Source organism: Castor canadensis, chromosome 13 (genome assembly GCF_047511655.1).
Source record: "Castor canadensis chromosome 13, mCasCan1.hap1v2, whole genome shotgun sequence".
Lineage (NCBI taxonomy): Eukaryota > Metazoa > Chordata > Mammalia > Rodentia > Castoridae > Castor > Castor canadensis.
Genome location: NC_133398.1, coordinates 23,355,340 through 23,376,078, shown reverse-complemented (window position 1 = coordinate 23,376,078; position 20,739 = coordinate 23,355,340). Strand labels below are relative to the sequence as shown.

The window sequence follows — 20,739 nt, the reverse complement described above, 5'->3', positions numbered from 1 at the left end:
ACATTATTTACATTGCCCCCATCGTCTCTCCCCCTCCCTCCCCTCCCCATCCCACTTAAAGCAATTGCAAGAGGTTTCTTAGTTCTGTTTCATACAGGTATATGAAATCCATCAACCACATACCATCACCTTAACCTCCTTCCTTCCCCCTCCCCCCAATCCTTCTGCATTTACTCTATCCTACAAATGCATGATGTCAAGACTCTTTTTCAAACTTGTTCATTTTTCTCTAATTGCTCTAATTGGTTAATTTATGAATAGCACCTAATCTGCATACATTTGATGTGTGCCCTAATTGGCACAAAATAAAGTTCCATTTTCTTGGTTGTTCTAATTACTTCATACATCATCCTAACATCCTGTTAGTCTTCTGGGAAGCTAATTCCCAGTGTTGACTGATCCTGAGTCAGATAACAAATTAAAGCCAGAATTTTCTCAAGTGCCTCCCAGTCAAAGTTATCTTTGTCATCTTGGCCCGTGTGTATGGTATCTTACTTGGAGTAAGGTACATGGTCTTATGTTTATGTCCATCAAATTTCATCTTGATCTACTTGTCATTGCATTTGATTGGATTATCCGAGGTATTCATTAACTGCCAGCTCTGTGAGAGCTGAAAATTTGTAAGGAACAATCCTTCAAACATCATCCAAGTTACTGATGAAAATGATTATCAGGACATCTTGGGGACACAGACTACAGCACGACATGAAAGTCACCCTGAGCATTAATTAGTTCCCATTGTGTTTCCGGCATTTAGCCAGAGATGCTCAGATCTCAGTGCACTGTCTCCAGGGCAGTTTGTAAATTCCTGACGCTCACCTCCAGATTCAATGGGTCCAGAATGCTGTCTAACACAGGCAGGCAAAACTGGCACTCACCGACTGCACTTTTAGATTTACAAATGAGTCTGTTTCTCTCTTATTTACAAGCATGTTGGAAAAGTCATGTCATATGCCTTGCTGAAGGCAAGAAGATGCAACCTCAACTGAATTCACTTTATCCACCAGCCCAGCTCCCTGCCAAGAAAGAGACCAGGGACAATCTGACAGAAAAAGTCAACTTGCCTTTTTATAAACAATGTTATCTATGTGTTTACAAATCAATGTTAAATAAATAGAGGCTTATCCTCATGGATTTTTATTCAATTAACAAATATTTGGGGAAAAACTAGTATATGACAAACATGCTAGCCTATACTTCCTTGCATTCTTATTGTTACAGCTTTTTTTTTTTTTTTGTCAGTACTGTGGTCTGAACTTAGGGCTTTGCATTTGCTAGGCAAGTGTTCTACTGCTTGAGCCAAGCCTCTAGCCTTTTGTGCTCTGATTATTTTGGAGGTAGGGTCTTGCTTTTTCCCCAGGCTGGTCTGGACTGAGGTCCTCCTGTTTTATGCCTCCCACTATTGCTGGAATGACAGGCATGCCACCCAACTTTTTTCTTTTGAGATGGGGGTCTTGCAAACTTTTTTTGCCTGGGCTGGTCTAGAAATATGAGCTTCCTGATCTCATCCTCCCAAGTAGCTGGGATTACAGGTGTGAGTCATCAGTGCCCAGCTGCGTGTTATAACTCTAACTCTTGATTAACAGTTTGAAAGAACATATATATATGTTCTTTTTCATATTTTTGTTGACCATTGAAAATTCCTTACCAGTTCCCTTTATCTATTTCTCAATTGCTGTATTTATTTTTTCTAATAACCATGTAAATTATGACTGATATTTTTAATCTGTTATGTGGGTTACAAATACTTTTCTCAGTTTCTTTGTTTCTCTGCTCTCAGGTTGTTATCCACCTTTTAGTTTTTTTTCTTTTATAGTAAATATGTTTCTATTTCTTATGGAGCCAAATCTAACAACTGTTTTGTTGTTTCTATTGTTACCTGAAGTCATGCTTTAAAATTCTTCCCCCAAGATTATATATTAAATATATTTTTCTTAAAATATAACCTTATATATTTTATGTATTTTATGTCTTTGTATTTGTTTCTTTTGAGGCAGGATCTGGCTATGTGACTCAGGCTCGCCTTGAACTCAGGATTCTCCTGCCTCAGCCTACTGAGTTCTGGGATTTCAGGCATGAGCCTGCCACCATGTCCAGCTGGAATTTTCTTGCTGCAAATCCATAATGACTGTGACTTATACTTCAAGTGACACATATTTTATCACGTTATTTTATTCTCATAACCTTTAATGATTATATTTCAACTTTGAGTCAATGCTTATTTCACATTTTTAAAGTTTTGCTTATGGGGGTTTGTGTATTATATTTAAAAAACTAATAATCTATGTCTTTTAGTGTCTGCTGTTTCAAATCAATGTAGGCTTCATTATAAAGGTGCTTAGTACATGTTTTCAGATTTTTACTTTACATAGGATGCTGGACTAAAAGTGAAAGAGAAGGAAATGGATGCTTGCTGATGTGGGTGATGGGGGAATCCAGGGCCTGGGCTTCCTTGCAGGGCACAAGGTCATGGGCGCCCTACTTAGGGAATGTGGATCTGTTCCTAAACCTGTTAAGAGGGTGGGAGGCACCTGATATGTGCCCTGGAGGCTCCTGGGGATGAGGAGTAGGTTTTGTTTTATGAACCCTGGAAATGATCTATCTATTTTCCAAGACTTGCTTTTGTATGTTGAATCTCCTGTTGCTACCTAGTATTGTTGGCAGGGTTTCATTAGTTATTACAGCCTGCTTTTAGCTAAGTTCTGGGTGATGGATGGGCCTACCATCACTTTGGGGTGAAACTATGCAGAGAAACCAATGGTGATCTGTCCACTAGTTAGAAATAACGTTGAGAAATAGTTACTAGTTGAGAAATAACAAGATATTATTCAAAGATCAGATATGGGCTGAGGGCATCTGCTGGCCCTGAAACGGGAATGCATGAGTATTCGCCTGGAGCTCCAGAGAACTTGGAAGAGGATCCAGGGAGAAGCCTCACCTTCCTCCAGGCAAACATAAGGGGGCTCAGATCATCTCATTTAGCCTTAAAGGGAAGTGCCACTTCTGACAACTGCCAAGGTCAGGCACCTCTGAGTTACAAACCAATAAGTCCCTTTAATAGACAGCCAAGGAGGCAGAATCTGCTTCTCCAGATGCCCGCCTGGCCTCCGGCTCTTTGATTATTGGTCTTCAGCTCTATTTCAAAATATGTGACATTAGCAACTTGACTTAACAGAACAGATGGGGCATCTTTATACATGATAATATATATAAAGAGTCACAAAACATTTGTGCAATTAAATCTAGAAATTCTACATAATAGAAACATCTTAATGTAATCTGAAGTACACTAAAAAAAGCATAAAAAAGGTTAAATATGTTTTTAAATTCAGGTTGGCAAAAATGCCTTAAAACTCTTAAAAATAAAGAGTATTTATTAATTCAAAGAGGTAACATTAATTAATAGTGACAAGGAGAAATGTATATTATTTGAACCATAAACATAGTGTAAACGTTTTAGAATTACATATAAAATTGGAGATGAATAAAATAGGCAGCCATAGGAGTATATAATAGCAAATAAAATTGTAAGCAATTAAAAGAACTTAAAAACATTAAATTGCAAAAGGACAATAGTATATCTGTGCAAAACAGCCTCCCACAGCTTAGAGTTCCTGGTCCAATGTACAGTGGTCGACCACAGCACTGGCAGTGGGATACTTTATTATCAATCCATGTGTGTTGAGGGTAGGGTATACATTTTCCCACCTAACATGACCAGGAATGGAAAAGTGATTACAAACCCTATTGTCTGTTAGCACAGTGACTTGCTTTGTAACCCTTAGACAATAATGATTTCAATGATGCAACCTAGGAAAATTCTTGTGATTGAATAAGAACAATATAAGCCATAAAAATGTAATGAGCGTTTGTCAAATTTAAAAACATACAGAGAGGTAACATAGGAAAATGCTACTAGCAATTGTTATGGTGACAGGATATTGGATGTTTTTCTCTTCTTTTTGGTAAAATCAACTTTTGTGTTTTTTGAGACAGAGTCTTCCTTTGTAGCTCAGGCTGGCTTTGGACTCACTGTGCAACCCATGCTGACCTGTAATTCACAACCTCTTGCCTCAGCCTCCTGATACGAGGGAAAACAGGTGTACGTCACTATATCCAGCCTTTTTTTTTTTAAATGAGGTCTCTCTATGTTGTCCAGACTGGACTCAAGTGATATGCCCACCTCAGCCTCTGAGTAACTGGGACTACAGGGTGTACCACCACATCCAGTTGTGAAGTAACTTTTAAAAGAAAAATTATACATGAAAACATATATGAAGTCTCTTGTTTGCTTCCATGGTTTGGGGGTTATAACTCTAAATCCTCAAGGTGATTAGTGATGTGGCATCTAGGAACCTATAGATCTCCATTTCATCCCTTTGTCCCAGATGCTCCTACAAGGTTCAAAATACCTAGACCTGGATACCATCTTGATTCAGCTATGTTGAAGGCTTTTAAGGACCCTGGGAAGGAAGGAAGGAAGGAAGGAAGGAAGGAAGGAAGGAAGGGAGGGAGGGAGGGAGGGAATAGCTCAAGATTCATCTTCAATGATTTTGCCTAATCTGGAGTCTGAGAGTACTACTTAAGGGTCTTCCTTTGTGGTCACCAGAAAGTGAGTCTAACTTAAGCAAATTGTAACTTACAGGAGGGATTTAGGAAAGCCTAATATCTCCATACCCACCACCAGTGCTGGCTAGGGATTTAATACTTTCCTAGTTCACGTCTGGATCTCACACTGGTGCATCCCAACCAAGATCATTGGTGTATTTGAATCTACTTCCTGATTCGAAAGTCCTCTAGATATTGGTGAAGAGGGAACCCAGGCAAGTGGATGTCCAACCCAAAGACCAAGGGGCTAACCTGACCCATCTGGGTACCCCTCCCTCTAGGACAGGAGTTCTTCACTGCTGCTCTGGGATGACTGTGTATTAGGAGAGCAGCTGCCTAGACAAAGGAGAGTAAAGAAGATCTGTAAAGAAGCCATCTTAAGCAGCTGGATTTGAAAGAACCAATCATGTCAATGGGAATTTTTGAGTAGAGAATGGAGACTTGGCTCTCAAGCTGCACACGTGGGCCGTGTTTATGTGAGTCAGGAAGACCTGGCTCTAAAGCTGACACACTAGCACAGTTGTTGCTGATGCCTCTAGGGTAATTTGGAGCACACCCAGCAAGGATTGGCCCTCTGGTGTGGGAGGCCCTGGGCCAGCTAGAATTGTTCTTTCCATAGGCACCACACCCCTGAATTTTCAGGGTGTCCTCACACCACCAGCTCCATTGTGAAAGGGAACACCCATCGGGAGATAGCGACCTAGGGAGTTCCCATCCCCACTTGATTTTCCAAGTTCTGACTTCATTTTCTCCTCATATCACTGGTTCCAGGGGGCTGCAGCTGCTTTATTTGGCTGTTTGTCTTTCAGTATGGAATATTAATAGGGCTAAAAGTCTACATCTGCTTATTCATAGTCAGAAAAATTTTACTCTAGTTTTGGCTTCATAAGTTAATAATCATTTGAGTTGGGCAAAACTATTCAGACTTCTCTAAATTGTCATTTCTTCATCTATTTAAAAAAATCTTATATACCTTAGATTGGTATATAACCATAACTTTGGCCACTCAGCTACAAGTGTCTAAAGTGTTCTAATGTGTGTATATATATATATATATATATATATATATATCACTTTTTTTTAAATTTCTTTTCCCCACTTCATCTGGCTCACTTTTGTTCTTTTTTTTTATTATTATTCATATGTGCATACAAGGCTTGGGTCATTTCTCCCCCCTGCCCCCACCCCCTCCCTTACCACCCACTCTGCCCCCTCCCTCTCCCTCCCACCCCCTCAATACCCAGCAGAAACTATTTTGCCCTTATTTCTAATTTTGTTGTAGAGAGAGTATAAGCAATAATAGGAAGGAACAAGGGTTTTTGCTAGTTGAGATAAGGATAGCTATACAGGGAGTTGACTCACATTAATTTCCTGTGCATGTGTGTTACCTTCTAGTATATACCACTTTTTAAGACTGGTGTTTTCTTTTAATTCTATTTAGATTGCTTACAAATATAAAAAAATTAGGTGTAATGATTATAAAAACAATATATAAATACCTAGTTCTTAAATAAGAGAAACTCTTCTAAAATTAATATTACCCATAACCTCACCATCATATGAACTTTAGAAAATTTATCTTTTGACTATGCATATATTTACATATATTTGTGAAGACATACAGCATATATATTTTATAACAAAATTAGGATATGTGATACATGTTATTTTATCAGCTCCATTTTTAATTTCACAATGTTATAAAATGTGAAATATCTTGCCAATTATATTGATGGTAAGAAGTACAATAATTATTTTTACTTTTGACCCAGCAAAACTTCTTAAGTTTCCTAGATGGAGGTTAATTGCAAACTTATATTTCCAGTCTTCTAAAGCAGTTTTGTAGTTAACAGAAAACAAGCCAAAATGTCCAGAATGCTGAGAGCTAAAGAGAGTGTGAAAGGGACTTGCAGGTGTGAAGGTGTAAAGTATTGTGCTCTGTTGAAGAGGAGTATGGGCTTTGGAGTTTTTGTATATAGATTGTTGTGATCACTAGAAAGTGAGTCTAACTTAAGCAAATTGGAACTTATGGGAAGGATTTAGGAAAGCCTACTATCTCCATACCAACCACCAGTGCTGCTAGGGATTTAATACTTCCCTAGTTCACCCAGACCTCACACTCGTGCATCCCAACCAAGATCACTTGGTATATATTTGGATCTGGATTCCAGCTCCCTCTCTCCAAATCTCTGTTTTCCTGTCTATTAACAAAACAGTGGGGAGAAAGAGGGGGCAGGGGGCAGGGAAGAGAGATGGCCTAAACAATGTATTCACATATGAATAAATGAATAAATAAACCAAAAAAATAAAAATAAAAATAAAGTAGAGTTCTTACCCTGTTTTTTTCTTTTCACATTTAAAATACTTAAATATAGGGAAAAATAATGCTTATCATTGAAATATGACAATTCATATTAGCTCATGGATATTTAAACAGTAAAAATAGGTCTTCAAAACTATTGGCTGGTGCAAAGGATTTCATGGTTTAACTTGGAGAGATCACTTATTGGTCAACCACTATGTTTCCCCTCTATCTGGATAGAAAACTGGACCAGTAAAATCTCTCCTAATACCATTCTACTAAATGAAAGTGAATCAGAGATTTCAGAACTATACCATTAAAACTAAAAAATAATTTTATCACTAACCCTAAAAGAAGAAAAAGTATAATAACCATTACTTCCAAAATTGGAAACACTCAACCTTCATGTTAATTAAGAAAAGGGTAATGATAGTATGAAAATTGTCATAATTCATAAATTATGATAAATTATTGTGATAATAAATATGTTTTCACTTATGTTATTAAAGGAAAACAAACAGGAAAAGTCCTCTTCTGGAAACTTTCCAGTAAAATAAACACTTCTATACACTTGGGAAGGCAGCAAAAGTATTTCAGAAAGTAACTTGATAGTATATAGCAAGGTCTTTTGAAACTAATAGTCAGGCTAGCTGAATGGCTCAAGTGATAGAGCACCTGCCTCATTAAGTGTGAGATCTGGAGTTCAAACTCTAGCACCACTAAAAAAAAAGAAAATAGTTGTTGGTCAGTAATTCCACTTCTATATTTTTCTCACCAAATAATTAAATTACAGCAGAATTTTTATCACAGATTTGATTATTATATCTTTAGGTTAGTGAAAAAATAATACAAATATTTAACAATAAAAAAACAACAAAAGATTAGTACATCCATTCAATATAATATATAGTCATTGAAATATGTTTTAAGTTTCTAATAACATTATAAATGCGTTCATTATAATGCTATGTTAGTCAGATTGATTTAATAATAACAAAATCTCTTAAATAATAAACTTATAAAGAAATAATAAAATTTATAAAGAGAAAAGATTCATTTAGTTCACAATTCTGGACAAAGTAGACTCATAGCTTTGGGTCTCTATGGAGAGTGCCAAGTGGCAAAGTTGGGGAGTTCATGGTGGAGCAGATGGCTCATCTCATGGTCAGGAGGCAACAAAAGAGAAGAGGAAAAGACTGGGGTCCCAAAAATCCCCTTAAAGGGTACTCTGAATGACTTAAGGACTTTCCACTAGGCACCTTCTAACAGTTCCTCCACCTCCCAATAGTGCCATCATGGGGACCAAGCCTTTAACACATGGACCTTTGGGGGGTATTTATCCAAACTATAGTAGTAAGGAAAATGCAAATTCAAGATTTCATCAGCCTCATGTTATTTTGTTTTACTTGTCATGGCTTAAACAAAAATCTTACTCTTGCCAAGAGCAGAATGTGTAGCTGGTCTAGAGTCTTCCTCCATTCTTCTGTATCGTGACCAAATCTCCATCTCAGACACACAGATGTACACATCCTTTTAGTGTGGCTCCAGGTCTCTGACTGTAGTAGGAAACAGGATGCAGTCCAGAGTTTGGTTTTGTTCAAATATACTGCCATCGAAGGCTTCTCTGCACACCCTCCATGTCCTTTTCATTTCTTGCCTGACCTATGACTTCTTACTGGAAGCAAAAGCACATCTTGGGAAATAACCCACCAGTGTGTTCCTCACCTTTAACTGGTGCAACTGTCAGAATGCTGTCACTGAGTGAAAAAAGATACCTGATGGAGGATGGAAGTTCCGGAGGTAAGAAAGTAGATTTCATGCCTTTACAAAAGAATGAGCATTGCTAATGAGATGGGGAGGGACTGACCTTTTTCTGGCCAATGAATCTTTTTCTCTCAGAGATAAGGTCAGATAGGGGAGGAAAGTGGAAATCATTTTGCTGTATTCCCAGTCTGCCAGGCTTGATGGCTTCCTTTGTAAGGAAGCATGTAAGGATCTTGTCATTTCAAGCCAGCCTCTCTGTGAATTTTCTTCTAGTTTCTGAATTGTGATCTCCTATTATTCACAATAGTCAAGGTCTTATTTAGTTAGCTTTATTTGGTTTTAGGGTCTTTTTTTTTTGGTAGTACTGGGATTTGAACTCACAGCCTTGCACTTGCTAGACAGGAGCTCTACCACTTGAGCCATTGTCCCAACCCTTTTTGCTTCAGTTATTTTCTGGAAAGGGTTTCTCATTTTTGCCCTGACTGGCCTAGACTACAATCCTCCTATTTATGCCTCCCACGTAGCTGGGATGGCAACACTACCGTGCCCAGCTGATGGAGTCTTGCCAACTATTGCCCCTCTGTCCTTGAACCACCGTCCTCCTGATCTCTGTCTCCCGAGTAGCTGGGATTATAGGCACAGATCACCACGCTTGATCTTAGGGTCTTTATTTAGTTAGTTTTATACATCATCAAGTGAATACTGGGAGAAGGCATATCAAACAGAGTTTTAAAAGCAAGTTTGGTAGCACCAACTCTAAGTAAAGATCACTACAATAGTCACCATTATCTAGGAGTATTTTCAGCGCCTGGACTGCAGATCACCATTTTAAATTAGTTGCTGAGAGTATCTGATTGTAAACAGATTTTTATATTTCTTTGGAAATCCAATACATACACTCTGCTTAGTTACATAATTTCTTTACATAAAAACCAATTTGAAGGTTTGCTGGGCTCATACCCACTTCTAAATTTGTTTTCCTTTCACCAACCAAACGGTCAAGGAGCACTTCACTGAGACAAATGGAGAAACAGATAATGTAAAAACAAAGATAATTTTGTTTGGCCTATGGGCTTTGAAAAATGATGACACCAACTGAATTTGATTAAAACAAAAATTCAAGAACAAAAGTGCCCAGTGTTAATAGCAGAGACAATGATGCATTAATGAAATTTCAGGCCTATTTATCTATTAGAAGCCTACAAGTTAGAATTGCAGACAAATCTACAAGCCACCAAAACATTGCAGAAAGATGAAACAATGGCAATGGCAAATTAAGATGCTTCAATTAAATATAAAGCCTTGAGTGCAACTTAACTGAGACTTCCTTTCAGGGCCACAAATGAGGCATCTTGCTCTGTCAGGACAAGGGCACTCTGTCAGTCACCCTGCTGTGACTTACGTGTGAACAGCTACATGCTGAGGGCCTTGCAGTCACTGTTTACATCAAAACTGTAAGTCAAGCTATGCCAGTAACTTTAAAGCAAGTTAAATAAATACCCATTAGGGAAAAGAGGAAAAAGCCTTTGTTGAGAAAAATGTAGTTTGGGGAACAATGAGAGGCAGCAGATAGTATTAAGAGCTACCTTCTCCACCCCAAATAGCAGGACCAGGGACCGGACTTTCCCAAGTTTCTCAGAAGCAGAATGGTGGTACATAGCCTATGTCCCCTTTCAAGAAAGGTCTTGTTGCCCAGCTTTGAGGAATGAGGTCATAAGGGAGCCTCCAAATGCCAGTTTTTGAAGGTCAAGCTCAGCTGTGTAGAACTGCTTTGCCCAAAGTCTTACCCTTCTCAGGGCAGCTTGCAAATTGGTCAGACAATGGACAATAGGATGGGGGCATAAAAGCGTCACCATTACCATACACATTATATTTTCATTCCACACATTTTATTTTTATTCCAAAATAAAAGGAGTTTGAAATAGAGAAATAAGGGTAGAAAATAAAATAATAGCAGATGATAGGATTAATATACAAAACACATTCTGAAAAATCCTGTACAACGGATAACAATAGACTATGCATTTGAGCTTTGTAAGAAATGTGGCTGCTGAATTCATAATGAGTGCATGGCAAGTGAATGGCTGAGTAAAACATGTAAAGACTACAAAACTTGTAAAACATGTATCAGTATCCAAAGACATGAAAAGATCAATTTTGATTCAGGTTGTAAAGACAATCTTGCTAATATTCTTTCCAAGAATAACTTCACAAAGTTAATTCAATTCCAAGCCATACGCCAAAGGGCTTCTGGAAATTGACAAAAATATTCTGAAGTTCATCTTAAAGAAAAATGAATGGCTGCAATATTTTGAATGACAAGAATAAGCAGGAGAATCACATTACCAGAATTTAAAATGTAATGAAATAATATTTAAAACAATGTAAGATGTGGGCAGAATAAATCACTAATACAAAAGATCACACTAAATCATAAAAAAAAAAAACAGATCCAAGAATATCTAACAGTTTAGTATAAAAATCATTTACTGCTTCTCATGATTCTGAAATTTTGACAGAGGTTGGAACAGACAACTTGTATTTTATCCCAGGTTGTGCTGACAAAGCAGCTCACCTGGGGCTGGGGGTTCCAAGATGGCTTTGATTGCATGTCTGTTGCCTCAGTTGAGGTGGCTGGAACTCTCTCCAGCTCTCTGTCTCTCCCTCTCTACCCCTCTGTCTCTGCCCCCTGGACTCTCACCATTCGGTAATCTGGCGTGAGTTTCTTTACATGAGAGTTGATCCCAAGAGAAAGAGAACAAATCTACCTGGCTCTTTAAGACCCTCAAGTAGCACAGCACAATTACAGCTGCATTCGTCAACCAAAGCAAGTCCTGAGAGCCTAGATTTGAGGAAAAGGTAAATAGACCAGAACTCTTGATTAGAGGAGTTTCAGGGCTAGGAAGAATTGACCATGTCCACCTCTGAAGATGACTTACAGAGTTGTTTGTTATTATCACTCACATGCATACACAGGCACACACATATACACATAAACACACATGCACACACACACATAAACGTGCATATCCAGGCCCAGGTGGTTCTGCAGACTAATCACATCAAATATTACCTTTCAAAGAACAAGAAAAGAAAGAACACTCCCCAAGTCATTTTCTTAGGTTTATCTAACCGTAATTATAAAGAATACTGAACTACTACAAGAAAGAATATGCCAGTCTCATTTTATTTTTTTTTAATTTTTATTTTATTTTATTTTATTTTATTCATATGTGCATACAATGTTTGGGTCATTTCTCCCCCCTCCTCCCCCCAACCCCTCGCTACCAGGCAGAAACTATTTTGTCCTTATCTCTAATTTTGTTGAAGAGAGAGTATAAGCAACAATAGGAAGGAACAAGGGTTTTTGCTAGTTGAGATAGGATAGCTATACAGGGAATTGACTTACATTAATTTCCTGTGCATGTGTGTTACCTTCTAGCTTAATTCTTCTTGATCTAACCTTTTCTCTAGTTCCTGGTCCCCTTCTCCTATTGGCCTCAGTCGCTTTAAAGTATCTGCTTTAGTTTCTCTGTGTTGAGGGCAACAAATGCTATCTAGTTTTTTGGGCATCTTACCTATCCTCACCCCTCCCTTGTGTGCTCTCGCTTTATCATGTGATCAAAGTCCAATCCTCTTGTTGTGTTTGCCCTTGATCTAATGTCCGCATATGAGGGAGAACATACAATTTTATCAGACAAAGGACTGATAGCCAGAATATATAAGGAACTCAAAAAACTAAATTCTCCCAAAATTAATGAACCAATAAAGAAATGGGCAAGTGAACTAAACAGAACTTTCTCAAAAGAAGAAATTCAAATGGCCAAAAATACATGAAAAAATGCTCACCATCCCTAGCAATAAAGGAAATGCAAGTTAAAACCACACTAAGATTCCACCTCACCCCTGTTAGAATAGCCATCATTAGCAACACCACTAACAACAGGTGTTGGCGGGGATGCGGGGAAAAAGGAACCCTCTTACACTGTTGGTGGGAATGTAAACTAGTACAACCACTCTGAAAAAAAATTTGGAAGTTCTTAAAAATCTAAACATAGATCTGCCAGCCTCATTTTAAAACATAAAATACCTAAACAAAATATTATCAAGTTGAATCCATCAATATATAAATAATACATTGAATCCAATTTCAGATGGGTTCACATTAGAAAACCTAATTAGTGTAATTAAACCACTCTTACAAAATAAAAAAGTTAATTAGCATTTCAATGGATTATCTTATTATTCAAAAATAACTCAAATTTAAAGCACTCTTAGCAAACAAAAATAAAAGTGAACTTTTATCAGGTTCACTTAAGGAGTGAACCCAATAAACAGAACCTACTAGAGGCTCACAGCAATCCCTCTGAATGGCAAGGAGCTGAAGTGTTTTCTGTAAAGACAGAAACATAAGGATATCACAGTCACAGTCAGTACTTGTTTTCAGCCTTGTACCAGAAGCCCTAGCCAAGGGACAAGGAAAGAAGAAAAAATAAGTGACATAGAAGTTGAAGAAGAAACAAAATAATAATTTCTTCCTGATAATTTTTTTCTATTTAGAAACTCCAAGAAACCCTTCAAATAAACTATCAGGCAAACAATACAGCTTATAAAGGTTGCTGGATACAGCCAGATAGCAGTGGCTCACACCTATCATTCTAGCTACTTGAGACGCTGAGATTGGGAGGATCACAGTTTGAAGCCAGTCTGGGCAAAGAGTTTTCGAGACTCCATCTCCAAAATAACCAGAGCAAAATGGACTGGAGGTGTGTCTTAAGCAGTAGAGCAAGCTTGAGGCTCTGAGTTCAAATCCCCGTCACACCAAAAAAGAAAAAAAAAGGTTGCTGGAGATTATTGTATTGTATTTTTCCATACAATTGATGAAGTTGGTGTTGATGTTTCAAAATGATACTATAAAAAAATTAGCTTTTATACACTTAAAGCATCTTAATTTCAAATTCTTATGAGTTCATGTTAATTTTTTCAATGAAATTATTCAACTCAGAAATTATAGGTGAATGGTTAGAGATGTTTTTTCCAAGAATAAAAACAGTGAAAAAAATCATAAAGCAAGTAATTAGGCTCCATAAATTAGGCTCCATAAACTATATTCAATGTTATAAAAAAAAAACCCCATGACACTTAAATAATAAGCTGGAAAAAATCCACAAATAAGACATAACATAAAGAGCACACTTAGAAATTTTAAAAATCCATTGAAAGAACACTAATGCTCCAGTAGAAACATTAGCAAAGAAATATGAGCAAATACAGAACTCACACAAGAAAACATCACTAACAAACATGTGAATAAAAGGGCAGCCTCACCATAATAAAATAACTGCTTATTAAAAGTGCAGTGATGTATTACTTTTCAACCAGCAAAAAGAAAATAATAACCAAGGAAAAGTAATTTGTGTGCTATAAGCTAGGCCCTTTTCTACACGGCTATTAGGAGTTGAGGTTGCAGAACTATTCTTCAGACAGCATTTATCTAGCAAAATTTAATGCCATTTATTGCGTGACCTACTAATTCTATACTTATTTGTATATACCAGAGAGGTAATTATACACCCAGAGATGCTTTGCAACTTACAATGTGGTAATAAACTCGTGGTAGGGGTTGGTTGGTTGGTTGGTTGGGTTTTGGATTTTTATGTCAGTACTGGAGTTGGAACTCAGAACCTTACACTTGCTAGGAAGTTGTTCTACCACTTGAGCCCTTTTTGCTTTAGTTATTTTGGGAATATGAGCTTGCTTCATGTCCAAGCCTGCTTGGACCACAATCTCCTATTTATACTTCCCACACTAGTTGAAGGGACAGACGCACATCACCACACCCAGTTATTGTTTGAGATGGATCCTTGCTAATGTTTTGCCCCAGCTGCCCTCAAGTCATGATCCTCACAATCTCTGCCTCCCGAGTATGTAAGATTACTAGTGTGAGCCATTGTACCTGGCTCTGATATACTCATTGTAAGTTGAAAATGCTAGATGTCAAAAAAGCATTGAATACACTGATGGACCTGTTACACAGATGGGTATCTTGTAAACATAACAGGATATAAAAACACAAAACATGTCAAAAACAGAATGCAAGCAACACAGAATTGGCCGTTTACCCCCAATGTCCTGGAGCTAACAAGGAATAGTGGCTTACAGCCCCCTGCCCAGGATTGGGAGAAAAGATTGTATCACACACTGCTAGGGTCAGAATTCAAAATTAAATTGTGGTTTCTACTAAATGCTTATTGTGGTCACATTGCTGTTAACTCAAAAAATCATAAGTGGAGCCATTATAAGTCAGTTGTCCATGACATTGCTCAGACTATAGAAAACTAGATATAAAATGAGCATCATATGGTTAAGGAATCATCAATAATGATTTCAAATTTTGATATGCCTGGGAACCCTTCTTTAAGAATTTTATGCAGGATCATGAGTTCAAGGCCAGCCTGGACTACAAAGTTAGTAAAAGACTGGCCTGGCTATATAGCAAAACACTCAAAAAAAAGAGAATTTTAAGAAGAAGCCCAGGATAAAAATTAATTAACTGTGCATCTGCTGTTTAAAAGGTATGAGGGGACCATGAGGCCAGCCAGCTCAATGGCCTTCCCCCAAATTTCTAACTGACCCAAGCTCTGTAGTAGCCTCAAGACATTTACCTCTATGAAACCCCAAGGAGAACATGGAAGACTGTGGGGAAGAAACACTACCATATAATAAAACTACTGAATTTATACTTTGAAAAATTTATAATCACGGGGGAAGCTCAGGATATCATATAAAAACCAATGTACTTAATTGTATGATCCCAATTAGATAAATGTACACAAATACATATATATTTATGTGAGTGCTTGTTCTTTATACTTATCTGTATTTTTCAATTTTTTAACTAAGACTGTATTCTTTTCATAATTAGGAAAAAAAGGGAAATCATTTAACAAACACATATAGCTTTGACTCAGGACCATTAATTCATGCTGGGATAATTACGTGCATGTATAGAAAAAATCTTGGAATTTTAAAGAAAATTTTATTAGAAACAACTAAAAAGCTCTCCAATAATCTACCTCACATTTATGTTTCGTGCTAGTCAGAGCACATCTGAAATCAATTACAGCCCCCACTGGCTTCAGGAACCCTCTGTGTGCCTCCAGCCATCTCCACAGCAAATTGCTTCAGCTGTGGTCAAAATCAAAACTCTTTCAGTTGCCTGGTCAACCTAGAAATGTTTTATGTAATTTGCCATTATTTGGAAGGGAAACAGTTGTTAGAAAATAAATCTCCTTTTTAAAAATTTAGACTTGTTAAAGTGGTGCTGAGAAATACTCTTTATCATGCAGACATACCAGAAGAAAAAAATCAGTAAATAAATGAAATCTCCAAAATGAATCCAAAGGGGAAAAAAAAATCTCTGTTCATTAACCTCTAGAAACACAAAGTGAGGGGTGACTTGATTTTAACCTTTGAATATCAGAAATTGGCCATATGTAAGAACTAAGTTTATAAAAATAAGAGGTACAACTTTAACTTTCCCTTTTGTCTTCCATTCAGTAAACATTCACTTTAAAATCTATAATAGGAAGATATTGCACTAGGAGCCAAGAGCAGAAATTCATGAGTAGTCAGGATAAGGATGGAGGCCCAAATTTAAACAAATGATTTTGCAGTCTAAGAACGCACAATAAAGGTGTGTGTGGAAGATGTTCTGGAAATCCAAAAGGGAAAGCCACTAACTTCTTTCCTAGGAATATGGGAACAAGGGAAAGAAATTTTAAGGGGAAATAGGAGGCAGCACTGTGGCAGAAATATCTAATGCTTTAAAGAGGCAATAACAATGTTACAATCCCTTTTTTAAAGACAGAAGAGGTAGGGAAGATAGGGAGGTATGTTCGTAAAAAGAAACTAACGGATCTAGCTTTTCATTGATGATCACTATTCTCAAAAGGGTCCTTGGAGCCTCCTAGCTATTCACCTGAATTTCTGTAGCTCCTTCCCTCTCCTGGTCTCTAAGGCAGCCAGTTTGTATCTTGCTCTCTTTCTTCAAACATCCTCCTATCTTCTCTCCCAGGTGATGACCCTCCTTCTCTTTTTACTGAGAAAACAAAAGCAATCAAAAACCACATTGGACCCAGGTGTGGTGGTAGAGCACTCAAGCGGATGAGGCAAGAGAATTTAAGTTTGAGGCCAACTTAGACTAAATACTGAATTCCAGGCTAACCTGGACTGCATTGTGAGATCCTGTCTCAAATAAACAAAACAGAACTGGGGGTGTGGCTCAAGTGATAGAGCATTTGCCTTGCAAGTACAAGACACTGAGTTCAACTCAGTACCAACAAAGAACAAAACTTAACAAGCAACTCTACAACCACATCTACCAACATACTGATATGTGTGTCCTTGTCTTTTGCCTTCCCTCTTTTGGCTAGGGATAAACTGCTGACCTGTGAGTGAGGCCTTGACCTCTGTTATGTAGTAGGTCTCAGCCCTCTTGTCAACTCGAGAATAACATTGCTTCAATAAATATTTCCCCTCTCTCTGCATCTTGAATTTCACTGTCTACAAGTCATTCATATCAGTGTATAAAACTACTAGAAAATCTTAAAATAAAATCTTTATTTGATCTCTGATTTTCTCCCAGCTACCTTCCTTACTATAAAACACATATAAAAGATTGCCTATCCATAGTGTCTCCAACTGCCCTCTTCCCATCCTGCCTTGTGAGCATTTTTATCAGGCTTTCCTCCTAACCACTCCACTGAGGCAGTTTCGTAACTTCCCCAACCTATCTCCATCGCTCACAGCTCACAGTTTCAAACTCTATCCCACCTTTTACACTACTAGCGTTTGACATTCTGCACATTTACTTTCTCATTTGTGGTCTACCTACACCAAACACTCTATCCCACAACATAGCCTGTCATGTAACAAGTACCCAGGAGTTATTTGTTAAATTGATGAGTGAGAGAAAGAAATCAAATCAATAAGACTGAGCAGTTGGCAAGTTAGGGAGTGGAGTTCAACCCCACGTGTACCTTATTTTAAAATCACGTGCCCTGGAGCTTCATCATAGTGGGATTCTGATGGGATGCTTGGGGTTAGGTGCCAGTTTCATTAGTAAAAGAAGGTCAACCACAGAAGAGAACTTGAGGACGGAGAGTGAAATCACTTCATATTTTGCAAAATAAGCATTACATCACAGAAATTGCTGCTTACTCAGAGGTGAGCAATCTGGCAAGTCTGAGATATCTACTACAAAATCCAGAATGAGAAATGGAACAACCACAGGCTCTTCATGACCTAAGCAGATGTCACCAAGCCCAAACTTACATACAAGGAGATTAGTAGATTTTGGAAAAGCCACAGAAACCTAAAGCACCCAACTATAAGGCTGGTCCTAGTCCTAGACAGAATATGCCCCTCTCCACTTACATGCACAATTTCCAAAAGCCTTTGTAAGAACTGGATGGCCTGGTCCAGTTTCATTCAGCACAACCTTTCCCACCTTAGTAGCTTTCATACCTCAGCAGTGGTTCTCACAACACAGTAGAAAACAGGGGAGCACAAAACAACAATTACTTAGCACAAAGATCTGAGGTCATGAAGATAAAACTAAGTCACAGCATCTTTTCTCCTTTTTTTTTTTTTTTTGTGTGTGGTACTGGGATTTGAACTCAGGGATTACCTGCTTGTGAGACAGGCACTCTACCACTTGAGTCATGCCACCAGCCCTAGCCAGCGTCTTTTAAGAAGGCAGGCTGGAGGCAAGGCTTAGGTGGTAGAGCACCTGCCCAGCAAATGCAAAGCCCTGAGTTCAAACCCTAGTACCACAAAAAAAAAAAAAGAAAAAGAAGAAGGCAAACAGATAGTGAATATATTTTAGAGAGAGCTCTATATCTTTCTGGTTGCAAGTTTTTAAAGCTAGCATTTGAAGAGGTAAAATTTCTGAAAAAAAAAATCTGTTTAATGGGAGCACTCGATCCCAATCATGCCAGGTAAATGGGATGTCCATATAGTACTTCTCCAAAGGATAAAACAGAAAGATTAAGTGGACTTGCTTTTTATGTGTTTGACTCATGCTAAAGGTATTTGAAAGGTAATATAAATCACAACTCCAGCATCACCTGATGTCCACAATACAAGGTGGGATTCACTGGTCCAGGAAGATTGCTTACTTTTAATAATTCCATGACCTTCTACAGCAATAAGATAGTTTTGTGAGTAATTAAGTATACTTTTTTCCAAGTAACAACTTGGGTTTTCTAAGATTAGCAGTATAACAGTCTCAGAATTAGAAACAAGCCAAAGGAAATTCTAACAGTAAGGCACACTGCAGACCAGATAGAGAGAAGTAAGAGTTTAATGTTAAAATTCTCTAATTCTTTCCACCCTCATGAGCACTCCAGTCTCAGATTCCAACACTGGCATCACCAGCACCGAACTGGAGCTTGTTCTTGTCACACATGTGAAGATTCACTTAACTTGAAAGTCTTTCCCAGTTCATGTGTATTGAAACCATAACTAAATACCTTGTCACATGCTTCTTATTGTGGATAGGCATACAGTTTTCCAAAGAATAATTATTATTCCAGGACAGAGATTTTGCCCAGATTTTCAGAAAGTAGACTGTAGATTTTGAGAAGCTGAAAAAAACTTTATGTATGATTTTTAATCAGCAAAAGAGTGTGTTCAAAGTTAAGACATGGAAAACAGCTCTTTCTCTGGAAAATAGGAAAATGTAGCATTTGAAAGCCAATTTCCCTTTTTGTTTGAGTCAGGTTCTAAGGTTTATGGTAAAAAGTATTACACAAAGAAAAATAAAATCCTTTTTTCTGTATTCAGTAGTCCAAATATATGAAAAAATTTTAAGACTTTTTTTTTCTTTTTGCTTTTAGGGGGAATAAAAGTGTTTCCAAGATGTTATCAGAACTATCACTCTGTCTCCTGGCCAAATGTTTTTCAAGTCCCTAAAATAAGACATGCAAACATGAAATTCAAAGGAGCAAAGTCTATAGGTTCCGAAATCAAACAGACTTGAGTTTAAATTCTCCCTTCCACCTACTATCTGAGTGACCTTGACCTTTTAATTTCCATGAACCTCAACTTTCTTATCTGAGAGATTGAACAAAAGTATAACCTATTTCCTTGGGTTAGTGAAAGAATTAAGAGAGACAATGCCATGCAAACCACACAGACAGAGTAAATGTTATCAATGGCTCATGACTGTGAATGTGATCTTTCCTTGAATGAATCTAACTTCTCTTGCTATCACAACTCCCCTGCATGGCACAGTCATGTAATATTTGCTTCTGAAGTACTTTATAATGGTCTGATGAAGGCATAGTTTTAACTTGGATCCTTGCTCTTCAAAGACAAGAAATGTTGTGACTTCTCTCTGTTCCATTTGTCCTCAGTTCACTTCTTCCCAGTTTTCAGAAACAACTAGAGAAGGAAAGAATGACAAAACCTGGTTACAAACAGAGAATTTTTGAGGATTTGGATACTGGGGAGCATTTCTCAGGAGAGATGAAATAGGGTAACATAAAATGAAATATGAATGACATTCCTGCTAAGTGAGAAGAAACGAACCCTGATTTACATAGTATGTCAGCCACTGGCATAACAGAGTGAAGGGACCGTCCAGTAGCTACCTTTTGCTACCACAGTTCATAATTGTACCTTGGGCATTTCTATCTCTTTTAAGACAACCTGCCTTCATGTGCTAGTTACAGTTAAAAATAACTCATAAACAGTAAGTAAAATGTACCCCGTTTATCACAAACCAATAAATGTTGACAATGAAGAAGGTAACAGTAACAGGACCGAAAGACTGAAGCGGGGGTTATTTTTAGTTTTCAGATAAGTTCAGTAAATACTGAACTGTTCTGTAGTCTCCTCCCAAATCCTACCTAGAAAGGAAGATTCAGTACCTTGTGTTTTCACATTGGACATGTTTTGGCAATTAAAATCAATGATTGACCTTGACATTAGATAATGTTATTTCTTCAAGCTAAAAAGAACCTGTAATGGCCCTTCTTTGTAGTGCGTTTTCATCCCTC

General features: G+C 37.7%; 1 long non-coding RNA gene across 1 annotated transcript in view; it reads right to left on the bottom strand.

The window, feature by feature from the left end:
- Nucleotides 1-11,957: 11,957 nt before the first annotated feature.
- LOC141415386 (uncharacterized) overlaps nt 11,958-20,739 on the bottom strand; it is a 36,204-nt gene continuing 27,422 nt past the window's right edge. The window contains exon 4 of the long non-coding RNA XR_012440344.1: nt 11,958-20,122. This is a non-coding gene — a long non-coding RNA (uncharacterized lncRNA). The remainder of the gene's footprint in view (nt 20,123-20,739) is intronic.